The sequence below is a fragment of the Schistocerca nitens genome, chromosome 3 (genome assembly GCF_023898315.1).
Source record: "Schistocerca nitens isolate TAMUIC-IGC-003100 chromosome 3, iqSchNite1.1, whole genome shotgun sequence".
NCBI classification, from domain to species: Eukaryota; Metazoa; Arthropoda; class Insecta; order Orthoptera; family Acrididae; genus Schistocerca; species Schistocerca nitens.
Window position 1 is genome coordinate 147640238 of NC_064616.1, and position 11523 is coordinate 147651760.

The 11523-nt window shown below is 40.9% G+C and overlaps 1 protein-coding gene across 1 annotated transcript in view; it reads left to right on the top strand.

Moving 5' to 3' along the window:
- The window catches only part of LOC126248090 (succinyl-CoA:3-ketoacid coenzyme A transferase 1, mitochondrial), a 111829-nt gene extending 105679 nt beyond the window's left edge, over nucleotides 1–6150 (top strand). The window contains exon 11 of the mRNA XM_049948756.1: nucleotides 5761–6150. The gene's annotated coding sequence lies outside the window, so the exon portion shown is untranslated. The remainder of the gene's footprint in view (nucleotides 1–5760) is intronic.
- The last annotated feature ends 5373 nt before the right edge of the window (nucleotides 6151–11523 follow it).

The window sequence follows — 11523 nt, forward strand, 5'->3', positions numbered from 1 at the left end:
AATATCAAATCATACTGAAAATTGTGGAGTTTGGAAAAATCATTAATGTGATGCATCAATTAAACTGCATATTTTTCTATTAAACAAGTATAAACACAAAAAGCGCCAAACATGGCACTCTACGAATTTGTAGATCAATATGGTGCCTGTTCAGTTTGCTTTTATCTTTTATCAGCAAACCACAACACAGGACACAAAAGTCATGCAAACATATTTCCATTGGTATAACAGATCGCAGAGAAATGCTGCAACACATGTGGCATGGACTTGAGTAATGTCTGAAGTAGTGCTCGGGGGAATTGACACCATGAATCCTGCTGGGCTGTCCATAAATCCGTAAGAGTACGATGGGGTGGAGATCTCTTCTGAACAGCATGTTGCAAGACATCCCAGATATTCTAAGTAATGCTCATGTCTGGGGAGCTTGGGTGGGCAGCGGAAGTGTTTAAACTCAGAAGAGTGTTCCTGGAGCCACTCTATGAATTCTGGACGTTTGGGGTGTTGCATTGCCCTGCTGGAATTGCCCTAGTCTGTCGGAATGCACAATGGACATGAATGGATGCAGGTGATCAGACAGTATGCTTAGGTACATGTCATCTGTCAGTCGTATCTTGCCCCATACCATTAGAGAGCCTCCACAAGCTTGAACAGTCCCCTGCTGACATGCAAGGTCCATGGATTCATGAGGTTGTCTCCACACCTGTACACATCCATCCACTCGATACAATTTGAAACGAGACTTGTCCAACCAGGCAACGAGTTTCCAGTTATCAATAGTCCAATGTCAGTGTTGACAGGCCTAGGTGAGGGGTAAAGCTCCATGTCGTGCAGTCGTCCAGGGTACACAAGTGGGCCTTCGACTCTGAAAGCCCATATCAATGATGTTTTGTTGAATGGTTCGCACAATGACACTTGTTGATGGCCCGGAATTGAAATTTGCAGAAGGGTTGCATGTATGTCACGTTGAACAATTCTCTTCAGTTGTCGTTGGTCCCGTTCTTGCAGGATCTTTTTCCGGCCACAGTGATGTCGGAGATTTGATGTTTTACCGGATTCCTGATACCCACAGTACACCCGTGAAATGGTAATATGGGAAAATCCCCACTTCATCGCAACCTCGGAGATGATGTGTCCCATCGCTCGTGCGACAAGCTCATTTAAATCTTGATAACCCGCCATTGTCACAGCACCAACCTATCTAACAACTGCCCTTGTTGTCTTATATAGGCATTGCTGACCACAGCACCATATTTTGCCTTTTGACGTATCCCTGTATTTGAATACACATGCCTATACCAGTTTCTTTGGCACTTCAGTGTAAGATGAATATCAACAAAAGTAAAACAAGGATAGTGGAGTGTAGTTGAATTAAATCAGGTGCTGCTGAGGGAATGAGATTAGGAAATGAGACATTTAAAATAGTGGATAAATTTTTCTATTTGGGCAGCAAAATAACTGAAGATGGCCAAAGTAGAGAGGATATAAAATGTAGACTGACAATGGAAAGAAAAGCATCTCTTATGAAGAGAAACTTGCCAACATCAAATAGAGATTTAAGTGTAAGTCAGTCTTTCCTGAAAGTATTTCTGTGGAGTGTAGCCATGTATGGAAGTGAAACAGGGGTGATAAACAGTAAAGACATGAAGAGAATAGGAGCTTTTGAATATGGTGCTACATAAGAATGCTGAAGACCAGATGGGTAGGCCACATAACTAATGGGGTGGTAATGAATAGAATCTGATCAGATGGTAGGACACATTCTGAAACATCAGAGTATCACCAATTTAGTATTGGAGGGAAGAGAGTGAGTGAGTGAGTGAGTGGTGGGGAGGGGGGGGGGGGGGGGGGGGGAGAGAGATCATAAAGGGAGACAAAGATATGAATATAGACAGCAGATTCAGAAGGGGAGGAAGAGGGAAGTTTTCCAAAACTAAAGACATTTAAACAGCATTTCCTGAGTGGCTCCATGATCAAGAAGTGGGTTTCTGTTGTCAAAGAACTGAGTAATTGCTATTATGTTCTGGCAGTTGTTTAGAGCCATGGCGACAATATTGAGAAATTTTCTTGTATCTGGTCACTTTGAAGTGAAGTGCAACATTCAATAAAAGGTACTTGGTCTGCTATGATAATGTGTAACTTACTTTTTGAAGTCCCCTCGCCTTCAGTAGTTATTTACCTGGGTCATTTGAAGTTGTAGAATCTATAAGAATCCATCATAACACAAACAAAACCTTTACAAAAGATACCGTACCAGCAGTGGTTGCTGGAGCTGTAGAATTTATTTATAAAGAAAAAAAAACCTCTTGTTGAAAAATATAAGAAATTGAGATCTACCAGTGGTCAGCTGCAAGTTTTCAAAAGTGCGGATGAAAATGCGGGGACCATGTAGTGTTACTGTAAATTCGATGACTGCATGTTTTAGCAAGATATTAGAAAGATTATTACCAAATACATAGAGTTTGATTATTTGTATAGGATTTTTTAAGTTGGAACAAATTCATCTGTGTAGTAGTCATCCATTCACAGTGGCATGCAATGCATGCTGACAGACATTGAGAACTGGTCATTATCGATAAGTCGCAGATAGGTTTACCCCACCAATGTTCATACTATGCATCGTAGCATTGTACAGATGGCTCTTTCTGTTGTATATAACATGTGACTGAAATTGGAAGCTTAACAATCAGGTCTGTCGGTTTTTTGTCATCATTGCCCTACTGTCTCTCCGCCTATCAGAATTTACACTACCCCCCCCCCCTCCCCCACCCTGTTTCCCTACTGCATCTTCTCAGGATGCCCTCCCATCCGTCTTAGCAGCCACTCAGAAAACACCCCCCACCCCCCAGAGTCTCTCAGGTGCACACACCTCTTTGAGTCTCTGATATCACACAACACATCCTCCCCCCCCCCCCACCCCCCCCCCACCCTGCCCTCTGATTTTTCAGGTTTTTTAGGCTAGTCACTAGGCTGAGTGTACATGAGAACAATTGTACATATCATGCGACCACACTACTTAAGATTAGTCAAGTTGAAAAATGTGGTTTTTAACTCGTTCTTAATTGAAGAACCAAACGTTGGAATGACAGGTAGTTTCCATGCCAAATTATTCTATGAAAGTTCACTTTCAATATGACCCCACTACTTTCTTTTTTTCTACAAGGAAAAGAAAGAGGGTTTTGTAGGGACTATTGTTTGCAGTGCTATTACTTAGTTGTCGAAAGTATTTTAATGTGACTGCAGCTGAATTTGTTCACAGTAGAAAGTACTACCCTTCCATTTGATTAAAGATGTACTGTGCACTTGTTCATCAATGTATTGACAGTGTTTAAACAGTATACAGTGACTGCTTACTTTTAAAAATGGCATTTCTGCAGCAGATATTAATTGCTAATTACAGAATGCTTATGGTAATAGACACATGACTGCAAATAGTGTGGCAAGAGTCGCTGGTCTGCTATTGCACAAGAAATCGGGAAGGCTGTAAGTGACGATTGTTAGTTGACTCTCATGAAACTACATACAGGGTGTGATTCAAAAGTTTCAAGACTTAACTCAGAACTAGAAATTTATTGGACATTTAAGTACACCAGACTAAAATTCTTCAAAATATGATCCTTCAGCATAAACACAGTGCTGCCATCACGTCTTCCACTGTTCATAGCCCTTCCTGAAGGCCTCAGGCATCATCTTATCAACAGCTCTTGTCGAAGCCTGCTGGATGGAGTCGAATTGCTTCCCTTTTAGGCCTGTCTTGGTTCGGGGAAAGAAGAAAGTCACTTGGAGCCATGTCGGGGCTGTGTAGGGTGGCTGCGGTGTCACATTGAACTTGACCATAACTTCGGCAGCAGTGCACGACGTGTGAGCGGGCACGTTGTCGTGGTGGAGAATCAAATTGCGTTTGATTGCCGGGCAGACATGGTGAACTCAATCCCTCAAGTGGTGGAGCACTCCAGCATAAAAGTCGCCTTTGACATTCTGTCCACGAGCAACAAACTCTTTGTGAATCATTCCAACAAAAAAAAAAAAACCCACTTCACACACGACGGAAGCAGTGTGCCATTCTGAGCTTTGATGCTTTGACTCACGATCGTACTTGTAGACCCAGGTCTCATCACCAGTAACCACTTCTACAGAAGGTTCGGATCAACATTCAACTGTTGGAGCATTTCGTGGCAAACAGTCATGTGCCGTTTCTTCTGATCCACCAACAAAACTTTGGGCACACACTTTTCGCATCATCAAATTCTCCGTCACAATCCTCCACACTGTACTCTGACTGAGTCCCAGATCATTAGCAATTAATCTAGTACTAAGACAATGGTCATTGTTTAAAAGTTCCCGCATTCTCTCCAAGTTTTGATCCGTTTGGCTTAATGATGGCCTCTCAGAGTGGTCGTCGTCTACAACATTCCCACGCACATCTTTGAAACGTTTGTGCCACATGAAAACCATTGCACAGGACATGGCTTCTTCCGTAAAAGGCCTCTTGAATCATACCAAGAGTCTCCATGACGGTTTTTTTCATTCGCACGCAAAACTTTATTGCATAACACCACTCCATTTTTGCCTCTCCAACTTTTCGACTGAGGTCAATGACATGCACTCACACTGCAAGCAATGCGCACTCTCCAGGGTTCTGGAGGCAACTGCCGCAATGTTTGTTCGTTCCCTGAGACCCCCCACAACTTCCCCCACCCGACAGAACCAGTCTGCGTGCGCTCCTCTATTCAGAAATGAATCAGTCGTGAAACTTCTGAATCACAACTTGTATGTTTCTTCACATCTTTTGATGGTCTCTACTTTTGCTTAAACACATGAAGTGGTCTATAATACTTGCCACACACAAGATTAGTGCAATATTATTCTATAGACAGTTCTTATATAAATTAAATTGAGGAATTCAAAACCCGTAAGTATTCATTGAATAAAAGTGTCAATGAAGATAAGAGTTCCACAAAACTAAAACTGTAGCAAATGGACGTTGAACAACAATTTTTTTTTTACATTCTGAATGTGGTGTCACTGCCAGACACCACACTTGCTAGGTGGTAGCTTAAATCGGCCGCGGTCCATTAGTACATGTCGGACCCGCTTGTCGCCACTGTGTGATCGCAGACCGAGCGCCATCACACGGCAGGTCTCGAGAGACGTACGAGAACTCGCCCCAGTTGTACGACGACGTTGCTAGCGACTATACTGACGAAGCCTTTGCTCTCATTTGCCGAGAGACAGTTAGAATAGCCTTCAGCTAAGTTCATGTCTACGACCCAGTAAGGCGCCATTAGCCTTAGATAGCTTGTATCTAAAGAGTCTCACTTGTATCGCCACAATCTCCAGATGTCTCATCAAGAACGATGTATACAAAGGATGGATTAAAAGATAAGTACCAAAGGAGCTACGTACTTTTCTTTATAGCATTCATTAAGTCTCCTGTTTCAGACCTCACTCCATCCTTCGTGAGTTAGCGCGTGCATCTTGGCCGCCTCTTTCAATTAGTGTGCGTAGTGTTGGCAAGTCTGCCGACACAACACTGAAGATACTGCTTCTTCCAGTAGTGACAAAATTCTGGCTTTCACTGTAGCAGTATGTACACTAAATTTACTCCTACAATTACTGAGTGAAAAGTCCCATTATGAAATACATTTCTTGTTGTTTAGGATACTGAATATTAAATTTTTCAGACATTTTATGAGAAAAAACTCTATTCTTAGAGAGGATGAAATTTCAACTTGTGTAAGATGGGCGTGATTCTTGTTTCAGATTCTGCTAAATCAGTACTGAACAAATGGCAGATTCCTGTCTTACGTGGTCATGATGAAGAGAATAAGATGGTGATGATGATGATGAGATAAAATGGTGATTATAATTATAATGATGATGAAGAAAATAGGATGGTGATAATGACTGTAAAATTGTGTTTGTATGCAACACAAAACAACTTGGTAATTGAGTGAATGTTGAGAAAAATTTCAGTTTTGAAAATGGCTTAACATTTATAAAACCAGGACTGAGTGAGTGGGTGTAGTTACTTTTGTTATTTCATTGGAGAATTGAACTAGTTCTTTGTCTTAAGACTAAGCAATTTGTAATAAATGTTCCAAGTTGAAACTTGGTTTTATTGTTATATAAAAGATGCAACTACCACAGCAATTTGTGGATTAAATTGGTCACTGAAGTCAGTCATGCTCCCATTAACACATGTGTTACAGTTTTCCTTTTTGTAACATTATCACACTGTTGAGATCATTTTGATATTTTAATACTGTCAGTTGTCATTTAAATCTCATGATGGGACATGATATTTTGTTTTAGCCTGATAAATTTCATTTTTGACACTACAGTATGTATATTAATAAAACAATGACATTTTACGTGAATAAAATAATCTACTTTACCATAACTGCGAATTGCTGCTTCATTTCCATTTTGTAAGATTTTTAAGAAATGAACTATATTGTAAGACTGAGAGAAACTATAAAGAAATTTAACTTTTGTTATGCCTCGTTTGTATATGAAAGCAAGGTGTTGCTTAAGATTATGAAAAAATATTGTTACAAAAATCTGTATTTTTTTATAATAAAGTTGACTGAAGAATTTTAGATACTGCAACTGCTTATATAGTTTCATAGTTACTTTTAAGCATTTCCACTTTGCACACTTCAAAATAATGTACATGTCTTACATTGGTGACAGCTGTTATTTAGAATTTTTGGTAGCTATCCTCATTATTCCTGTACAGTCCTTTTGTTTAAAGCAGTGGTAAATATCAGTGGAGGAAAAATCTGTATGATCACAAAAACTTAATATATTAAACCAAGTGAGGTGGTTAACATTCTGGATTCATATATTGCAGAAGTACTAACAAGTACTCTGTTATCATGCTGTCTGGCCTTCTTTCATTGTGTGAACATTTTGCCTTAAGAGAGAAGAAAATAACGGAATGGAATGCTAGACTAATTGGGGGTGGGGGCAGGGGGGGTTAGATTTGTCAGAAAGTCAACCCAGATCAGACCTCAGCGAGCTAAAAATTTCACTTCTGTGAGACTGGAAAGATAATAAGGAGCTACTGCCTAGAAACAGGTTTACCCTGGTATTGCCTAAGCAACCCGATAGATGAATATGTCTCAAACATAGATTTGCTATGTGTGTGGGGGTGAATTGTTTACATATAATACATTTTGCACACCTCAGTAAGGAGGGGGAAAAAAAAATTGGGAGAGTAAGTTGTAATACCTCTGATTGTGATACTTGTAAACCAAGAAAGGAATGTTGTAGCAGATAATTTCTTTATGAAATCAGTTTAAATAAAGGCTGACAGCATTGCTTTGACCCACAAGAAGCAACAAAAATTCTCACTACCTCTACACCAAAAGTAAAATCCCTATAGCAGTCTGACTACTTTCAGAAATGATTCAGAGATCCAACAACTGGACGGGAAAACATAAATCAGTCACAGTTCATACACCACCACCACCACCACCACCACCACCACCACCACCACATACCTCTCGGCAACTTTGCTGATAATCTCCACAAAGATAAGACTAGAGTTTAAAGTCAAAAGGAAAAACATCACACACATAAACTCCACAGTCAAATTTCCTTCAAAACAAATGTAATTTATTTGCTTCAATGAAATTTGAGTGAAGTTGTGTGTGTGTGTGTGTGTGTGTGTGTGTGTGTGTGTGTGTGTGTGTGTGTGTGTCCTTGTCCCTCTCATCATGGGATGTGGGTGATGGGGTCTTCTCCAGCGTATACCTCTCCTCCCCAAGGATGCTACTGGCCATTAAAATGACACCACCAGGAAGGATATTAGCAATGAAACTTTTCTTACGGTGCCTATGCAGTATAAGGAAGGATATGTAATTAAATTTGTAGGTTGTTTGGAGTATTTAGCACTAAGGTGTCACCTTTGGTGAGGGCCACACCTACTCTGACCCAGCTGGGCATCAAGTGAAAGTGAACTCGGATGACGGATTCAGTCATATTATTCCATGCTGCTTTAACTCTGTGCTAGAGTTCATGAGTTGTAGTGGCTGGTGTGTAGTGGCAATCCGGTCTCGGCAGCCCGTAACTGGACGTTTTCTGTTGTTAAGAGAATGCGGCACGTGCTGATGGGAGCAAAAGGCACATACTGTAGTCAGGACACTTGTGTCTAGGGACTGCAAATCTGGTGATTTGGTGCCAGTTGTGTGCACTCGCTGGCCTCAGATCTGCAGCTCTTAGTGTTTTCTGTTGGCAGAGAGCAAAAGCTTGCGTTAGTCTATATACTGTTTGCAGTTTTTGGTTATTGTGTGTTTATGTTAATACATCTTTCATTTGGGAAATTTGTACACTGCAACATACAGCAATAATAAAAACTTACATTGACACATCTGCTGCGAGCATCCAGTTGGCGATGGTGAAAAATTTATATGTATGTAACGTAGGTAATCCACTCCCAGAGTAGACTCTCTAAAGCAACACAATGATGCTGCCTACTGAATGGAATATGGGAGTAAAGTGCTTTATATGTACTTAGCTGTCCCAAACTATCTACCCGTGATCTAGGGGTAGCGTCTTTGATTCATAATCAAAACGTCTTCGGTCCCGGGTTCAATCCCCGCCACTGCCTAAATTTTGATAAATAAGCAGCATTGGCTGCCGAAGACTTCCGGTATAAGAAGTCAGCCTCATTCTGCCAACAGCCTTGTCAAAGAGGGCGGAGGAGCGGATAGAGGTTCAGGGCACACTCTTGTCCTAGGGGTGGGAAATTGCCCCTAAAGGCGGAAGAATCAGCATTGATCCACGACATGAGGATGCAGAAGGCAATGGAAACCACTGCATAAAGACACGTAACGTGTATCCACAGGACATGTGGCCTGTAATTGAAGAAGTGTCATGATGATCTCTCCATTGGCAAAAGATTCCGGAATAGTCCCCCATTCGGATCTCCGGGAGGGGACTGCCAAGGGGGAGGTTACCACGAGAAGAAGATTGAATAATCAACGAAAGGATAACGTTCTAAGAGTCGGGGCGTGGAATGTCAGAAGCTTGAACGTGGTAGGGAAACTAGAAAATCTGAAAAGGGAAATGCAAAGGCTCAATCTAGATATAGTAGGGGTCAGTGAAGTGAAGTGAAGTGGAAGGAAGACAAGGATTTCTGGTCAGATGAGTATCGGGTAATATCAACAGCAGCAGAAAATGGTATAACAGGTGTAGGATTCGTTATGAATAGGAAGGTAGGCCAGAGGGTATGTTACTGTTAACAGTTCAGTGACCGGGTTGTTCTAATCAGAATCGACAGCAGACCAACACCGACAATGATAGTTCAGGTATACATGCCAACGTCGCAAGCTGAAGATGAACAGATAGGGAAAGTGTATGAGGATATTGAAAGGGTAATGCAATATGTAAAGGGGGACGAAAATCTAATAGTCATGGGCAACTGGAATGCAGTTGTAGGGGAAGGAGTAGAAGAAAAGGTTACAGGAGAATATGGGCTTGGGACAAGGAATGAGAGAGGTTGTTGTTGTTGTGGTCTTCAGTCCTGAGACTGGTTTGATGCAGCTCTCCATGCTACTCTATCCTGTGCAAGCTTCTTCATCTCCCAGTACCTACTGCAACCTACATCCTTCTGAATCTGCTTAGTGTATTGATCTCTTGGTCTCCCTCTACGATTTTTACCCTCCACGCTGCCCTCCAATGCTAAATTTGTGATCCCTTGATGCCTCAAAACATGTCCTACCAACCGATCCCTTCTTCTAGTCAAGTTGTGCCACTAACTTCTCTTCTCCCCAATCATATTCAATACCTCCTCATTAGTTACGTGATCAACCCACCTTATCTTCAGCATTCTTCTGTAGTACCACATTTCGAAAGCTTCTATTCTCTTCTTGTCCAAACTGGTTATCGTCCATGTTTCACTTCCATACATGGCTACACTCCATACAAATACTTTCAGAAACGACTTCCTGACACTTAAATCTATACTAGATGTTAACAAATTTCTCTTCTTCAGAAACGATTTCCTTGCCATTGCCAGTCTACATTTTATATCCTCTCTACTTCGACCATCATCAGTTATTTTACTCCCTAAATAGCAAAAAAAAAAAAAAAAAAAAAAAAAAAAAAAGACTAATTGAGTTCTGTAACAAGTTTCAGCTAGTAATAGCGAATACCCTGTTCAAGAAGCACAAGAGGAGGAGGTATACTTGGAAAAGGCCGGGAGATACGGGAAGATTTCAATTAGATTACATCATGGTCAGACAGAGATTCCGAAATCAGATACTGTATTGTAAGGCGTACCCAGGAGCAGATATAGACTCAGATCGCAATATAGTAGTGATGAAGAGTAGGCTGAAGTTCGAGAAATTAGTCAGGAAGAATCAATACGCAAAGAAGTGGGATACGGAAGTACTAAGGAATGACAAGATACGTTTGAAGTTCTCTAACGCTATAGATACAGCAATAAGGAATAGCGCAGTAGGCAGTACAGTTGAAGAGGAATGGACATCTCTAAAAAGGGCCATCACAGAAGTTGGGAAGAAAACATAGGTACAAAGAAGGTAGCTGCGAAGAAACCATGGGTAACAGAAGAAATACTTCAGTTGATTGATGAAAGGAGGAAGTACAAACATGTTCCGGGAAAATCAGGAATACAGAAATACAAGTCGCTGAGGAATGAAATAAATAGGAAGTGCAGGGAAGCTAAGATGAAATGGCTGCAGGAAAAATGTGAAGACATCGAAAAAGATACGATTGTCGGAAGGACAGACTCGGCATACAGGAAAGTCAAAACAACCTTTGGTGACATTAAAAGCAATGGTGGTAACATTAAGAGTGCAACAGGAATTCCACTGTTAAATGCAGAGGAGAGAGCAGATAGGTGGAAAGAATACATTGAAAGCCTCTATGAGGGTGAAGATTTGTCTGATGTGATAGAAGAAGAAACAGGAGTCGATTTAGAAGAGATAGGGGATCCAGTATTAGAATAGGAATTTAAAAGAGCTTTGGAGGACTTATAGTCAAATAAGGCAGAAGGTATAGATAACATTCCATCAGAATTTCTAAAATCATTGGGGGAAGTGGCAACAAAATGACTATTCACGTTGGTGTGTAGAATATATGAGTCTGGCGACATACCATCTGACTTTCGGAAAAGCATCATCCACACAATTCCGAAGACGGCAAGAGCTGACAAGTGCGAGAATTATCGCACAATCAGCTTAACAGCTCATGCATCGAAGCTGCTTACAAGAATAATATACAGAAGAATGGAAAAGAAAATTGAGAATGCGCTAGGTGACGATCAGTTTGGCTTTAGGAAAAGTAAAGGGAGGAGAGAGGCAATTCTGACGTTACGGCTAATAATGGAAGCAAGGCTAAAGAAAAATCAGGACACTTTCATAGGATTTGTCGACCTTGAAAAAGCGTTCGACAATATAAAATGGTGCAAGCTGTTCGAGATTCTGAAAAAAGTAGGGGTAAGCTATAGGGAGAGATGGGTCATATACAATATGTACAACAACCAAGAGGGAATAA